The following is a 17,159-nucleotide window of genomic DNA, read 5'->3' on the forward strand; positions in this document are numbered from 1 at the left end:
TCCTGTGGTGAGGATAAAGAAGGTGTTTGGAGGAGGCCATGGGGAAGTAGCCTAGGGAGTTGTAGCTGTCATGCACCTGTTACAGGAGGCACTATAGACAGCTGCAATCCACAGGGCCCTGGGCTGGAACCCGGAGTAGAGGGCAGGCCCCGATTCCCCCTAAACCTCCCAACTCCTGATCAGACACAGGAGGAGTTGACCCAGACTGTGGGTTCCACCAGAGGGGAAGATCACTGAGGTGAGCAAATCCACCAATAAGCCCAGGACCCCCAAGGTAAAGGAGGAACTTTGTCACAAAACATACATGAAGATGTGATTCCTATCTCACGGCATTTCCACAAAACATTCATATATTTCCCCTTCATTTCTCTGCAACAAATAAATCCTGAAAGGAAAATGCATTTCAAAACTATACCACACTTCGACCCCTTCCACATACATACCTCAATTCACATACAACTTCCAATAACCAAACACAACCAAAAACAAATAAAAGAGCAATGCTGCAGAGCATCCCCCAGTCTCTAATAGACCAGAAGTGTTGTCAGCAACAGAAACACAAAAGCTGAGATTTTTAAATTCAGGTGATTTGGATGCCTTATTTTCATTAATTGTAATGGAAATTGTACAACTGAAAGTGGCTCTGAAATTCTCAGCAAGAAGTTTTAACAGAAACTTTTTCAACATAGAATCATAGGGCTGGAAGGGACTTCAGTAGGCCATCTAGTCCAGTCCCCTGCACTCATGGCAGGACTAAGTATTATCTAGGCCATTTCTGACGCAATGTAAGCGCATTGCTTCCTGTCCTATCCTCAGAGGATGCATTACTGGGGCTTGTAATCACTATCTTATCTCCATATTATAGACGATAACAGCTGTCATCTGCTTTCTTGTATATACATTAATTGTGTTGTTCCTTGCAATTGGGTAACATGCTTCCTTGGGCAGAATTTGATCTCCCCTGTTGTATTGATCATTTATGGCCAATAAGGACCAATAATAATAATAATGGTCAGATAATCTAAATTCCAAGGATGAAATCCTGGCCCCATTAAAACCAGTGACAAAATTCCCACTAACTTCAGTGGGTCCAGGATTTCACTCCTGGGGTATGTCAAGATGGGAGGGGAGGTGGCTGGGGCAGGGTCAGGAGCATGAGCGGGCGCAGGATGGGGGAGTCTGTCAGAATTTCCAGTCATCTGTGAATCCTCCCAACAAGGTAGCAACAGTGAACAGGCTGGAGTGGCTGCTTTCATTAGGAGCCTATATAACCTGCCTTTGGGTCACTTGATTAGTCCCTTGCTTGTGGATTGGCTGGGCCCTGATTGATTGGCATGGGCCTGTCATAGGATTTTCAGGTAATTACCTTGGATGTTTCACCAGTTCAGGCTCAGGGATGACTTGTCACAGGGTATAGTTTGCAGCCTCCCTTCATATGGAACTCCCCTGAACGCAGTGGAAGAGCCATACATAGAGCAGCTGTCTCTAATGAAATTATCTAATAGCTTCCTTTTTAACATGGAATACTGTGCTACTTTCTGTGTGATTTAGATCTGATTTGACCAAAGGAATTTATTTTCCTACTTGTGATGAACTCTGGTTTTTGAAAAATATGTGATACTTTTATCTACAAAATTTCCTAAAACATAACTTCATTATGGTCTGTGGGTGTTTCTGTTACTCTCCTCTGTGTGTGTGTTTAATGTACATTATAAAGTTTATTATACTCTTTCTGATTCATTGAAAATAGTAGAAACAAAGTCTCTATACCAAGTGTGGGGGGTATTTATTTAAATATTTAAATTGAATTGAAATACAGTTTGAACATATAGACATATCAAGTTGTCACATATAACAAATTTTATCTAATTGCAATCTTCTGATCTGTCATAAACTGGAGGGGACATTATGTTGTCACCATTCTGTGTATCCATCTGTGCATTCTACAGTTAAGCTTGGCCAGTGTTTTACTCCTAGCTACACAACAGCCAGCTAATATCCCTCCTGATCTGATAAACCTGCTCTCCAGATAAATGTAGACAGCATATGGGAATCCTGAATGGTGGTGAACTGTTTCTTAGGTTAAAAGAAAAAAAAAAAGACTTCAACTTCTGTATTTAACACTTTGCAAAATTTTAATTGATTTTTTTTTTTAGTTATAGATAAATCATTCAGCTAGTTGTAATGTTCTGAGTTAGTTTGTTTTTAAAAAATTGGATACTTCACCTACAAATGATAAGGGTAGACGATGGTTAAGATAAAATGGACAAGAAGTGTTTTATTCAGAGTACAGGCAATTTACAGTGTGTAATTCACTGTTGCAAGAAGTGAAGACAGATATTGTGGATGGCATTTAAAATGTGCTACGTGCTGAATAAATTTATAACTGCTAATAACATCTGTACATATACAAATTGGTTCAATCCATAAGCATACTATTTCTATAAACCTATTTCATGTTGGTTAAACAAAGATATTTTATATCATGTACAAAACTGCACTAGGTGGTTGATAGGAGAAGGCCTGATCTCGACCACTGGATTTTGAGACTTAGCACTGCCGTTGTGACTGGGGTGGTAACAAATGGAGTCTATGTGGCAAAGTTGAAAAATCCTGCTGTGCTGCATGTAGGATCATTTGCTCTGATCACACATGTTAATTGCCATAGTCTTAACTGGATATACTGTACCGCAGGTGTAGGCAACCTATGGCACAGGTGCCGAAGGCGGCACACGAGCTGATTTTCAGTGGCACTCACACTGCCCTGGTCCTGGCCACTGGTCCGGGGGACTGTGCATTTTAATTTAATTTTAAATGAAGCTTCTTAAACATTTTAAAAATCTTATGTATTTTACATACAACAATAGTTTAGTTGTATATTATAGACTTATAGAAAGAGACCTTCTAAAAACATTAAAATGTATTACTGGCACGCGAAACCTTAAATCAGAGTGAATAAATGAAGACTCAGCACACCACTTCTGAAAGGTTGCTGACCTCTGTTGTACCATAAATATCTGCTATTTGGGGGATTTTGTTTAGTCTTGTGATTTATTTGTTTGTTTGTTTATTATTTTTGCAAATCAGTTGAGAACTAGTGAACTTATTAGCGTCAGCTCCAGAGACCTTTTTGAGATCACGTGGGGCTGGCTCCTAGCAACTAAGCAAACTGAGTGTTTTTTCTAGAGTCTGTCATCTTGTGCTCTAAAATCTAAGCTTTCATTTTAAAAAATAAGTCTTTAACTCATAAGATTACAAAGGAATTATTCAAAATATGAACCAATTCAGTGATGTCTGCTTCAGTTCTCAGACAGCCAGATGCAGATAACAAAACCAGAAGAAGCAAGACGTGTTAGAAGCAAATGAACTGATCCCAATGAGACCTATGGCTTTGTAATTCCAGAATAAAAAACTTAATTCTTGAAAAGGAGAAAAATCTGATAAAAGTTCAGAGTTGTAGAATATAAGTTAATTAAGAAAAGGGTTCTAACAATGAATCTGTAGATTATGGTAGTCTTGAACAAGGACAAAGGAGTAAGAGGTAATGAGAAGACTAGATATGTTAGTATCTCTTTTATGTTCTGTGGCAAGTGACATTAGCAAGTATGAAAGTATGTAGTAAGGAAATCAAGTAGATGAGGCACCCTGCAACATCAATTAATGAGAGGGAAGTAGAGAAATTTTATATCAAAAGTATTTTTCAGGCTGTGTTATGCAGCCAAAAGTATCAGGAAGCCCAAAGAAGAAATCAGCTGTCAGCAGTTTTTTTCACACTGATCCAGCAACCATATCCCAAGCCACTTACACAATCTGCTATACTGTTATTAGCCAAGGGAAAGAGCATAGATATCTGAAAATATCCATTGTTAAAACTCCATTTACAGAGGAAATACCACCTCAAGCGTGGAAAGACCCTAAAACAGAAGAGGCCTCATAACTAATAAACTCCAGCTTATATTGTGGACAAGACAAAAAACAATATTAATTCTGAGACTTCCATTGTTTTGGTTTTCTTCTCAGCCACTAAGACTTAAAACTGGGATGATGAGAACAGTCAGATCAGTGTGTCCCATGTTGTTCTTCAAGTAATGTCCCTATCGTTGCTCCACTGTTGTTTTAGCAGTGTCCATTTGGCCTGAGCATGCATTGTCTCCCCCACCCCCACTCGTGCTCTGCCACAAGGCCAAGGAACCCTAAGCAGGCGAACCCCTCCTCAGTTCCTTCTCAACCGCCTCGGCTGGAGATAGAGCTTTAGCTGTCCATTAGCAGATTGTTAACTTCTTCAGAATTGTTAATTTTAGCTACCTTTTTGGAACTTACCTTTCTTTTCTTTACTCCTTTAACCTTTATTACCAAAGCCAAAAAAACCCCACTTTATTTTTTACTTCATTTTTCTTCGCACTCCCCCCTCATCTGGAGACGCACTCCGCACCTCGACATACAAAAGTGTGGTTTGTGCCAACAGCTGAAACCTAAATCCGGAAAGGATAGAGAACTGAGACTCAAGCTTTTCCTAATGGAGATGGCCCTTCAACCACCCTCTGAGCCACGCCAACACCCCAGAGAGCAGGAAGCCTCACAGCAACACTCTATTTCTAAGGGAGGTGAGCTCAAGAAAAGACCTATGAGTCACTCTTGCATGACCTTTAAGAAAAGAGTCATCAGTCCCCACAGTGAGCCCCAACCAAGCTAAAAACGATCTCTGGCTTGTTCTGTGTCATCAGTACTAGTAGCACCGAAGCTGTCTAAGTCAGGTACTCAGGGCTTGCACGGCACTGCCCCAACAGAGCATGTTGGGCTGTCTAGGGACCCAGTGGGCACAGGCAAGGAATCATTGGCACCGACTGGGCATGAAAAGTCCAGAGAATCCGCCCTGGTGCTTTCCAGGCACCGGTGGATTTAACTATTAGGCACATCTTGGCACCAACAACCACCACACTGGTACCAATGCCTTTGGCACTGCCAGACTTCCAGTACACTACAGACCTTTTGGTGTCTAACACACTGGATTTGCCTCTGCTTAATACTGGGGCCCTTGTACTGAGTCCATCTGGAGCTCCACGCTCACTGGTAACATCATGCCATGTACCCACTTTTTCATTCACTGAGTCAGATAGTGATCAAGAAGATGTGGTCTCCCTCCGCTCTTCTGACCCACCCAATGGGTGGCTAATTCCAGACCTCAATCATAAAGTCGCTCTGATCCCCAGCCTCCTTAGCATGGGCAGTTACGGTACCAACCACCGGTCCCCTTCCCACCGTCTCAGTGGCCCTACTGGGACCATTAGCAGGCATGCAGACATTGTGCCTCCCATGGCTGTAGCATGGCCTATCGAGCCAAGGACACATCATCCTTTGGCTGCTGTATTGAGGGCATCTGAGCAGCCTGAACAATTAAATCGAGGAGGAAGCTGCCTCCCAGACTAATTTCTCATCATCATCACCAGAAAAGACAGTCATGCCCCCTCTCATCGTTGGCAGATGACTTTAAGCTATTTCAGGAGTTGGCCCAGCGGGTGGCAGATACCACCATAGCAGGTGACCGAGCCACTCCACAAACTAGTGGACATTCTACATTCTTCTGTCTCATCCAGAGTAGCCCTCCTTATTAACGAGGCCCTCTTTGACCCTGCCAAACTCATATGGCAGGCCCCTGCATCAGTCCCGCCAACATGCAAGCAAGCCAACAAAAGCCATTATGTGCCAGCAAAGACATAGAATTTCTCATCTCCCACCTGTCTCACAGTTCAGTTACCGTGAATGTTGTGAACTCGGGGACCCTTCTCATAAGAGCCTGCTACAACAAGAAATAGACCATCTCCTCAGTGTGCAAGCCATAGAAACAGCGCCCATACATCTAAGAAGCAAAGGCTTTTACTCTCACTACTTCCTGATACCCAAGAAAAAGGAAGATTGGAGACGTATACTAGACCTCAGAGTGCTCAACAAATTGGTTAAGCCTCAGAAGTTCAGGGTGGTCACATTGGTGAAGATTATCCCATCGTTGGAAAAGGGAGACTGGTTCTTGGCCCTCAACCTTCAAGATGCTTACTTCCACATTTCGATCATACTGAGTCACAGATAATACCTCAGATTCACACTAGACCAAGACCACTACCAGTACAGAATTCTCCTTTTTGGCCTCTCATCAGCCCTCTGAGTATTCTCCGAGGTCCTCTCAGTAGTAGCAGCCCACTTGTGCTCCCAGGGCATTATGATTTATCCTTAATTGGATGATGGCCTCCTCAGGATTGAGCCATATACACCAACTCCATAAATCACTAAGGGTTTCTGTACCCAATGAGTGCTGAAACTGTTGGGTAGAGAAGCTAGTAAGACTATAGCTTCAGCCAAGGGATCACCCACAGTACCCCAAATTGGAGGATCACCCAGCTCCACCAATTGGTCCAACCATACTATTTAATCCAGAGGCACAGGAAGCTTGAGCAACAAGGTGGTTTTCTGTTGTGGCTGCACTGGATCCTGCTTCTCCCTGCCTCCTGCACCCAGCTCTATTTCCTGATTCTTGCTCCACTCCTGGCTCCTGCCTCACCCTGCCCCTAGCTCCTGCTCCATGCTTGATCCTTGCCTCTCCTCCAGTTCCTGCCCTTACACTTTGCCTTCAATCATCAGTTACCAGTCCTGACGCTGACCCCAGCTTCCAGCTTCTGACCCTGACACTGGCTTGACCCTTGGCTCTAGCATTTGGTATCTGAGCTCGGCTCTGACCCTCAGCTTTGATTCCTGGCTCTAACTGTGGCTTGACCCCTGGCTCTGGTAATTGGCAGCTGACTCTGGTATTGACCCTTCACTTCGTTCCCCAACCTGTACGCCTTCTCTACTCACTAGACCTGACTCCTGCTGTGACTACTAGGCCAAACAACCTACATTCTAGTCCTTAACAGCAGCTTCCTTAGCTAATACCTGCCCAGCTATCTGTCATTTCATCAAGGCTATGTCAACTTTTTTTTTTTTTTTTTTTGCAGAGTAATCTTCTTTAATTAGGATAAACTAATCTGTATTGTCTAATTTGGGTTAAAATAGCACTGAAGACACAGCAATTCGGTTCTTAAATCAGGTTAGCAACTCATGTTAAAGCCTATAGGGCAACTTGGGGATGAACCTGAGCTGCTAACCTGAGTTGAAAGCTAAGTTGCAGTGTCTCTACTGCTGTTTTAACCCAAGTTGGCTAGTGGGTGAGCTAACATGAGTTAAAAATGAACACACCTTTTTCTGCAGTGTTGATGTTCCCTATAAGGCTACGTTTACGCTATAAACACCCACAACTGGCTCATGCCAGCTGACTCGCACTCACAATGCTTGGGCTGCGGGGCTGTTTCATTGAGGCATAGACATTTTGGGCTGAGGCTGAAGCTCAAGCACTGGGATCCTCCCACTTCACAGGGTTCTAGAGCCCAGGAACCAGCCCAAGCCTGAACATCTACATGGCAATTAAACAGACCTTAGCCCGAGCCCTGCAAGCACAAGTCAGCTGGCATGGGCCAGCCCCGGGGTTTTACTTGCAGTGTAGACATACCCTAAGACAAGTACCACTGTGGTCTCTAAGGGAGGTCCACACTGCAGCTGGGAGTAAGCCTCCCAGCCTAGGTAGACAGACTTGAGCTAACACACTGAAAGTAGCAGTGTGGACATTACATTGTTTGGGAGACTCAGGTTAGTCTCCCAAACTCAGACTAGGGATCGGGTGGGCTTGAGAGCTCAAGCTGCTGCCCAATCCAAAACATCCATATAGCTGTTTTTAGCACACTAGCTTGAGCCCTGCTAGCCCAGTCTGTCTTCTCAGGCTGGGAGGCTTACTCCCAGCTGCACTGTAGACATATCCTAAGGGCCATACCACAGTTAGAGCACATGGCGTTTTGCTACCTCTGAGTCATTTTCTGTCTGATTAAGAGGATTGAGATAATACAGACCCATACAGGAGTTCATGTGTTAATCCTGTTGGCAATGTACTCATCACAGCACCTTGTGAGCTGTCTGGGGGAAATGAATAGATCTACTGGTGCTGTTTCAGCCACTCCTGGCAGTTTCTTTTATGCGGCAAAGCAGCCCTTCATGATCAAGAGTGATGAATGTTGCTAAGATTCAAAGAGTCTGAAAATGGAATTGTGGTACCTGTGCAAGGCTATCATTAGTCCATCCATCAGGCCCAAGAGGGCTGCCTCTATGTCATGTTTTGGCCTGAAGCCTGATTGAAAGGCATTTAGGAAGTTGGAAGAAGTTAGGTGCTTGTGTCCATCACTGAAGTCTCTCAGTGACACTGCAAAGGTTCTGGGAGTGAGGGGGTGGCTTGGTTCCTTAGGCAGTTGCAATCAATGTATTTGACATTTTAAACATTTCAAAACTCTCTTAACATTTCAGACCAGACTGACAAAGGATTTCAGTGGCTTATCTCATGTATAATTCCTTTCTCAGATTATCTTCATGAATGTATCATAACATCTCTGTGAGGGGTTCAGTCACAAAGACCCCCTGCGATTGTCATCTGATGTGCTGAAACTACCTCTGAGCCCATTTTCTTGATGGTTTGGGACTCCGGAACCCTGCCTTGTTGAGCCAGACACTCTAGCCTACTGCAGCACAGACCCAGGGTCTGAACCATGCCCCTAGAGCTGCAGACTTAACTGAAAATAAGCTCATCAAGTGCTCCTGTCTCCAGCACCCAAACATCCAGCTCCAAATAGGATCCAAACCCCAAATAAATCTGTTTTACTCTGTATAAAGCTTATACAGGGTAAACTCATAAATTATCCGCCCTCTATAACACTGTTATAGAGAGATGCACAGCTGTTTGCTCCTCCAGATATTAATCACTTATTCTAGGTTAATTAATAAAAAAAAGTGATTTTATTAAGTATAAAAAGTAGGATTTAAGTGGTTACAAGTAGTAACAGACAGAACAAAGTAAGTTACCAAGAAAAATAAAACAAAACATGCAAGTCTAAGCCTAATACATTTAAGAAACTGAATACAGGTAAATCTCACCCTCAGAGATGTTCCAATAAGATTTTTTCACAGACTAGACTACTTCTTAGTCTGGGCCCAATCCTTTTCCCTTGTACAGTTCTTGTTAGTTCCAGCTCTGGTGGTAACTAGGGGTTTTCTCATGACTGGTGCCCCCTTTGTTCTGTTTCACCCTCTTTTATAGCTTTGGCACAAGGTAGGAATCTTTTATCTCTCTGGGTCCTCACCCCTCCTTCTAAATGGAAAAGCACCAGGTTTAAGATGGATTCTGGTATCATGTGACATGGTCACATGTCACTGTAAGACCTCATTCTTCATTACCCATGTCAGGTACCCAAGAAGGCTTGCAAGTAAATAAACCCATTCACAACCAGTTGTCCTAGTCAATGAGAGCCATCAAGATCCTAAGCCACAATTAATGGCCCACACTTTGAATAATTACAATAGGACCTCAGAGTAATACTTCATATTTCTAGTTTCAGATACAAGAATGATACATACATACAAATAGGATAACACACTCAGTAGATTATACGCTTTGTAATGATACCTTACAAGAGTCCTTTTGCATAAAGCATATTCCAGTTACATCATATTTACACTCATTAGCATATTTCCATAAAACATATGGAGTGCAACGTCACAATTTCTTTCCTCATACTTCACAGAATCGTTTTAAATACATTACCAGCAAACACGAACTCCTTTTGAACAGACCAGTTATGATGAACTAGGGATGAGACATCTCTCTGTCTTTGGCCACCTGTTAACTATCATCCTTTTGATCATATCCTCCTGTTTCAACTCTTGAATGTTCTCAGTAGAGACTGGTAGGTTTTCAGTCAGCATGAGCACTTTCACTTCTATATCATAGTCCATCCTACTGTCAGGTTCAGATAAATGTGCCCTAGATCTGCCATAACAAAAGTCTGACAAAACACCTGAATTCGGATAAATGGATAACTTAGAATTCTCTATAGCTGTTTTTGAATTTGTAGGTGTGGCAGAAGGGAGGGGCAATTAAATTAGTCAAGGGCTTGGTAACAAATGCCTTCTAAAATTTTATTTTCAGTTTCTGTTTCAGATTGTTTACCATAAACATGTACTTAAAAACCTTTCTTACCGAAGTAGTGCAGCAAGCATCTTTCTCTTCTTCTTTGTGCAGTTTTGTTTCACTTTTCATCGTTGTTCTGGAAGCAAAAGCAATTAGAGTTCCATCCTTTAATAAAGCAACAACCACTTTTCTTTCTGAGGCATCAGTAGTCAGTTTAACTGGTTAGTTTTAGAGAGTAATACAAAATAGGAGCTATTGTCAAGACTACTTGTCTCTTCTCCACACTTTTCATGGGCTTCATTTCTCATAGGCATTCAAATTCTTAATATAGCAACTGTTAAATAGCCTTAAAATGCATAATGCTTATCATACAAGTAGTACCATTGGCTTCATTGGGACTACTCACTTGCATAAGGGTTATAAGATCAGGCCATAAACTGTCATTACTATGTATATTTTTGGCAGAAATGTTCCATAACCATTTCTGGGAATCTCTGTAGAAAATGGTAACCTACTTGTTCCTGTTGTTCTTCTGGTGCAGATGTGAATTCCATGCAGATGTGCGTACACCCTGCACACTGGGACTAGAGAGTTTTGCCTAGCAGTACCCACAGGGGCAGCAGTTGTGCCCTGTGACTGTAGCCCCTGTCCTAGCCATTTAAGGACTGCACTGCCCCAACCCCCTCAGTTCCTTAGCACTGAACATCAGAAGTATAGACTCCGATGCAGAGGGGACAGAGGGCGGGTCAAGGAAGACAGGTCTGTACCACATCTCGAAGAACAACAGTTACCGATAGGTAACTGTTTTTTCTTCGAGTAGATGCAGATGTGTATTCCAAGGGGCTGACTCGCAAGCCATACTTGCAGGAGGTGGGGCTCAGATCTGTTTAAAGAAGCACTGCAGGACTGCCTTCCCGAAGTTTGCATCCAATTTGGACACAGCCATAATGGCATAGTGGTTTAACAAATATGCACAGAGGACCAAGAGGCCGCCCAGCAAATGTCCAATATAGGAATGTCATTTAGAAATGGTGTTGACATCACCTGATCTCTGGTGAAATGAGCTTTTACCCCTTAAGGAACCTGGGGTACTACTTATGCTATCATGATACAGGAAGTTTATCTATTTGGAGATTATCTGTGCAGAGACTGTTTGACCCTTCACTTGGTCCACGTGTGAAACAAATAGACGAGGTGAGGAAAAGAGAGGTTTTGTTCTATCCAGATAAATGTTAAACATCACCTGACATCTAATGTGTGAAGACGTTGCTCCTCTGAGGTTGAATGTAGCTTAGGAAAGAAACGTCGGTAGACATGTAGCTTGGTTCAAGAGAAACTAAGAAATCACTTTAGATAAAAACTGAGGGTGTGGCCACAGGGATACTTTGTCTTTGGAAAATTGGTTGTAAGGAGGCTCTGCCATCAAAGCCTGCAACTTGCATGCACTTTCTTGCAGACATCATCACCACAAGGAAGGGAGTTTTCTGACACAGAAGGGGGAAAGAAGTCACCAGAAGCTTGACCAGAGTCCCATAAGAGCTATTAAGCAATATTATGGTCCCATGAAGGAACCAGTTCTTTAACCAGTGAGTAGAGATGAGACTCCTTTGAAGAACCTCACTGCCATGGAGTTTGAAAACTCCAGCTTCCCATGGAAAGATGGATAAAATGCTGAAATAAATTTCTGCCAAGTGGACTCTCGATTAACTACATGGAAGACCAGAAGAATGAAGGTATAACAGGTACTCCAAGATGTCCTGGATACAAGCCAGCATCAGTTGAACTCCCTGAGCTGATGACCATACCGAGAATTGCTTTCATTTGGCCAAATAGACTGGTGGAGAGCTTCCTGTTGTTAAGCAAGACCTGCAGGACCACCTATGAACATTGTTCCTCATTGTCATCTAGCCAGGCAGCAGCCGCACTATATGCAAAACCTAACCCTGGTGCAGATTCAGGAGGTCAGAATGAAAAGGAGGGAATATGGGAGACTGAACCAGTGATGTGAGGCAGTCAGAGAAGCAACATTGCCTCAGCCACTCTGGACTAATAAGAATGAACTTGGCACAATCCAATTTCAGCCTAAGAATGACCTGTGGGATGATTGGAACTGGAGAAAAGGCATACCGGAGTCCAGACTCCCAGTTCCGGTGGAAAGCCTCAGTCAAGGAGACTGAACTAAGGATCCCCTTGGGAGCAGAACAGCTTGCTTTTCTTTTCTGTTCTTCTGACAAACAGGTTGATCATCGGGATGCCCAAAACTGCAAAGATGGACCACAGGACACCGGCTTTCAGAGACCACTCATGGGTCAGGGAGAAATTCCTGCTGAGGTGATCTACCAGGTCGTTATGGGTCCCAAGTCAGCATTCAGCCACAGGGGTAAAGTTTTCCCAGATGCAAAACTGCCAGAGCCTGATTGCCTCCTGATAAAGCTTGTTGTAGCGTGCTTCCCACTGCATGTTCACAGAACACATCATGATGGTATTGTTGGTAGTATGAGAATCGCTGAGCACATGATGTGACCCTAAAAGGCCAGACAGGCATTGTAGATGGCACAAAGGTCCATGGCATTGATATGCAGAGAAGCTTCTTGTGCTAACCAAAGGCCTTTTCAGCGACCCCATATGTGCTCCCCAACCTATTAAGGAGGCATCAGTGACTATAGTCCTGGTCGGTGGAAGCTGAGCAAAAGGAACAACTTTGCATACATTGTCCTGAACTGGCCACCACTGAAAGGAACCCAGAATCAATGCGGTAGGTTAGACCAGTGTATCCAAGAGATAGCAGTTTGAACCATAGACCAACTTCAGTCACATCTGAAGAGGCATATTGAACTACCTGTGTGCATGCGGCCATATGGTCTCACAAACTCAGTCGTATTTGGGCTATGGCTGAAGATTGAGACTGAAGCTCCAGACATAGGTGGTGGATTGTCTGAAATGACTTTGTTGGTAGAAGCGCTCTGGAACTCATAAAGTCTATCAAGCCCCCTGTTTATTTTGAGATACTGTCATTTTAGTGTTACTCTTCAATACCATTTTCAATTAAAGGGCCACTGTCAATGTTGGTCATTAAGATAAATTAAAAAATCCATAATTATGTTACTAATACCATAGACTAAATTGAACAAATCTGAAAACCCAATTTATTTTTTTGTAACGATTACCCATACACAAAGAGCAAAACATATCTTTTAGCTTAGATTAATTTTATTTCAGATTAAGCAAAATTGACGATAGTATTTGATATAATTTCTCTGTGAGAATAAGAATGTGAATGACTCTCTAATATTTTGCACGTGAACTGACGCTGAAAATTGCATTTTCTTCCAGCTCGCCTTCCTTTTTATAGGGAGATCTCTCTACATTTACGGGAACAAGATAGAGAAAACAATAATCTATCTTTTATAATTTGCTACTTCATTTTGTTCCAGAATCCATTTTTTGTTTTACATCTCTTTTGCTTGCAAATATATGAATTAAGTATAAATTTATTGTCCTCTGGAGTCTGCAGACACCTTGAACTTTGAGAGATGTGAAGTGCCCATTCATCTCAATGGATTGTTAACAATGAAACTTAACAAGGACAGCTTAAGTGGAAACATTAACTGTTGCACTTCTGATGCATTAATTAGCATAAATACCAAGCTAATATATTTCTGTTGTTGGATGTAGTGGCAGATGTCAGGGCAGGACTCAGAGAGGTAACTTGTTACTGTTGAGGTGTGGGGAATGAAGAATTCTACACCTGCCACCTCCAAAATTTAAAATCACCTCCTCTCCTCCTTGGAAAGGAGAAGGAGAAGCATCTTTTACCAAATAACAAAGCCTGAATTTACTCTTGTTTCTCAAAAACCTCCAGCTACCTTCTGTGCCTTCATGGGCGCCAAATGACCCAACTGTCTCCTATTCAGCAGTCAAAATATCCAGCTTCCCCTCAACAACTTCTACAGTGTAATAATGGATTTTCAATACAAAATTCTACAGCACATTCCAATTGAAGATTTTGGCGCAGTGTAAAATAAATTGAATTTAATCTCAAAATAAATAAAATAAACCACAAGGTAAACTCTCCTGATTGGACTGAGGTAGAATGACAGCGGCACAGTGCTACATAACTCTGAGGTAAAACTGGCATAAAATATCTCTGCAGGAAGAAAACCCATCATTTCTTTCCCACCTTCTCAGTCCAATGTCAGTTTTAAAACTTTATAATTAACCTAGTGTTGCAGTCATGATCTTTTGTGTAGTTCTGCTAGTCAACAGATAGACTTGAATTCAGAGTGACAAAGTTAAGGCTACATCTGGGTTGTTGTATATTGCCTGTGTCATTTCTTTTATGGACTGAATTGTGAATTCAAGTAGTAGTCTGATTCTCTGGAAGAAAGGAAAATGACTGTTGTGTGAATAGTAAGGTCTAATTTATCAGATCAAATGGGAGAGTAACAGCAGTGAGATCTATACTGTACATGAGACAGACACCCACACATTGTCTGTTTGTGCAATGCCAATATTATTATTTGAAACCAGCCACTGTTATCAGTGCCGGAGAGAATGCTGAAGTACCTCAATCTGCCAGGAGTGCAGTTTGTAGATCCATTAGCAGGATTTCAGGCACCCAGTTTCAATCAGCTTCTTCTGCAGAACGTACATGCTAAGATAGCAGTGACTGATAAACTTAGGGCTTCTCCCTGACAGATCACACTGAAATGACACACACTGGCATTGATATGAATCACAGGAACTGATGATGACATGCTGCATAACTAGCCTGTCCTATGCTGTGCTGTGAGCTAATGTGTCAACAGTCCACAAACCATGTTACAGCATTGGAAGCAAATTAAAATATTAGAGGGCTACATGGTCTGACATTTACCACCTGTCCATTTTTATAGGAAGAATTGTCACTTTATTTTATAACCACAGTTTAGTTTTCTATTTATAAAAACAAGTGCACGATAATGTTTGCCACAGATTATGGGATTTATTCTACTTCTGAGGAAAAACCTATAGAGTTGTGCAATTCCACTTGTATTTATTTTTAATCTTGGCCAGAATCATCTTGCATACCTATTCAATGTTTATTTTCAAAGGCTACATTTTTTAAATGAAATATATTATTTTATAGATAAAATAAGTGTACACAACTTTTGAATTCACATATCTGGTTTTCAATATTTTGACTTTTTATAACATACATCAATTTTTGCAAAGGAAGGCTACATGATTTGAACTACCCACATGACTCATTTGAAGCGTTGCTTCATGAGTAATTCAAAACACAGCTACTAGGATCTTACTTCTTGTCTATTACTCTGATTGTCAACCCCTCTTTGAATCTCGACTCTAGCACCCCATTTCATACTGCCTCTAAATCAAGCTTCTTGTCCTCACCTTTCCTTCCACTCTTCTATTTATTATTTTAGGACTATTGGCACCATACTGTCATTCAGTCAATATTGGGGCCCATTGTGTTAGTCATTGTGCATACACCGAGTATGAGAGATGGTTCCTGTCCAAAGGAGCTTCCCACTTAAATAGATGAGAAGGACAACAAATATTAGAGAAGCAAAATGTTAGAAGTATTTTTGAAAAATGTTGTCTGATCATGGTGTTCCCTTCCCTCTCCACTCCGTCAGCCTTAAACACCCAGCTGCTTCTCCCACAGTGATCTGCACTCTCTTCCATGATGTCACCTACATGTGGAATGCCTTCCCTGAACCTGAGCTGAGTAGGACTGTCTCCACCTCTAAATTCCTCCTTAAGAGCCACTTCTGCTGCAACAAGAAATTGGCCAACTAATGATGGGTAGATTGTACAGCAGCTGGCAATAACTCATTCAATTAATTAATTATTTAATAAAAGAGAAAAAGCCTTTCAACAGAATTGGAATAATCAAGCTATGCGCATTGGCTTATTTATAGCCTACATAACCATATGACTAGTATCAGAGGGGTAGCCATGTTAGTCTGGATCTGTAAAAGCAGCAGAGACTCCTGTGGCACCTTATAGACTAACAGACGTTTTGGAGCGTGAGCTTTCGTGGGTGAATACCCACTTCGTCAGACGCAGGTAGTGGAAATTTCCAGGGGCAGGTATATATATGCTCAAGACCTTAAGGTGGCCATCCTGCAGCAAAAAAACTTCAGGACAGACTTCAAAGAGAAACTGCTGAGCTTCAGTTCATCTGCAAATTTGACCCATCAGCTCTGGACTAAACAAGACTGTGAATGGCTTGCCATTACAGAACCATTTCTCCTCCCTTGGTTTTCACACCTCAACGCTAGAAAAGGGCCTCATCCTCCTGATTGAACTAACCTCGTTATCTCTAGCTTGCTTGCTAGCATGTATATACCTGCCCCTGGAAATTTCCACTACCTGCGTCTGACGAATTGGGTATTCACCCACGAAAGCTCACGCTCCAAAACGTCTGTTAGTCTATAAGGTGCCACAGGATTCTCTGCAACCATGTGACTGTTCGTCTCCCCTCCCCCCATTCCTTCCTATTTTTTGTTGCACTCACTTTGTGCCTTCTTTTACATTAGATTTTGCAGTTGGAATCATGTTGTCTGATGTCTTTGTACAGTTCCTAGCACAATGGGTCCTGATCCTGGCCGGGGCCTCTAGACACTACAGCAGAATAAGTACTAGTCCTAAGTATGGGAAATTGCTTCAATGGAAAAAAAAAAGCAGACAGCTTTATATCAGAATCAAGTAGCTTTTATAATATATGGTTACCATTTTTGGAATTTGAACAAAATAAATGTACAGATAATAAGAGATTGACCAAACAGAAATCAGTGTTTTAAAGGTAACAATACAGGTTGTGAATAAGATTTATTGTTTGTATTGAACGTTTGTATATGTTAATGTTAACAATGAACACAAAGTTAAAAAGGTAAAGTAAAATGTTTCATGGATTCATTTGCACTGTTTCTAAGTGTTACTTGTTTTCAGATTATCTCTGCATTTTATACAGATATTTTAATTTGTATTACAGCTATTTCTTGGCATGTGTAGATTTGCCCCGGTTTATGTTAGTGGGTTTTTTAGTAAATGATTCATAAGAGAGCTTTTAAACAAGTAAACATCAAGGTTTTTTTAATAAAACTAAAACAAAAAG

General features: G+C 41.8%; 2 protein-coding genes across 6 annotated transcripts in view; one reads left to right on the forward strand and one right to left on the reverse strand.

The window, feature by feature from the left end:
* The window catches only part of INVS (inversin), a 220,578-nt gene that overhangs the window by 173,659 nt on the left and 29,760 nt on the right, over window positions 1–17,159 (forward strand). The gene's annotated exons all lie outside the window — the stretch shown is intronic.
* Window positions 1–17,159, reverse strand: part of TEX10 (testis expressed 10) — a 221,172-nt gene that overhangs the window by 43,168 nt on the left and 160,845 nt on the right. The gene's annotated exons all lie outside the window — the stretch shown is intronic.

The sequence above is a fragment of the Chelonoidis abingdonii genome, chromosome 2 (genome assembly GCF_003597395.2).
Source record: "Chelonoidis abingdonii isolate Lonesome George chromosome 2, CheloAbing_2.0, whole genome shotgun sequence".
NCBI classification, from domain to species: domain Eukaryota; kingdom Metazoa; phylum Chordata; order Testudines; family Testudinidae; genus Chelonoidis; species Chelonoidis abingdonii.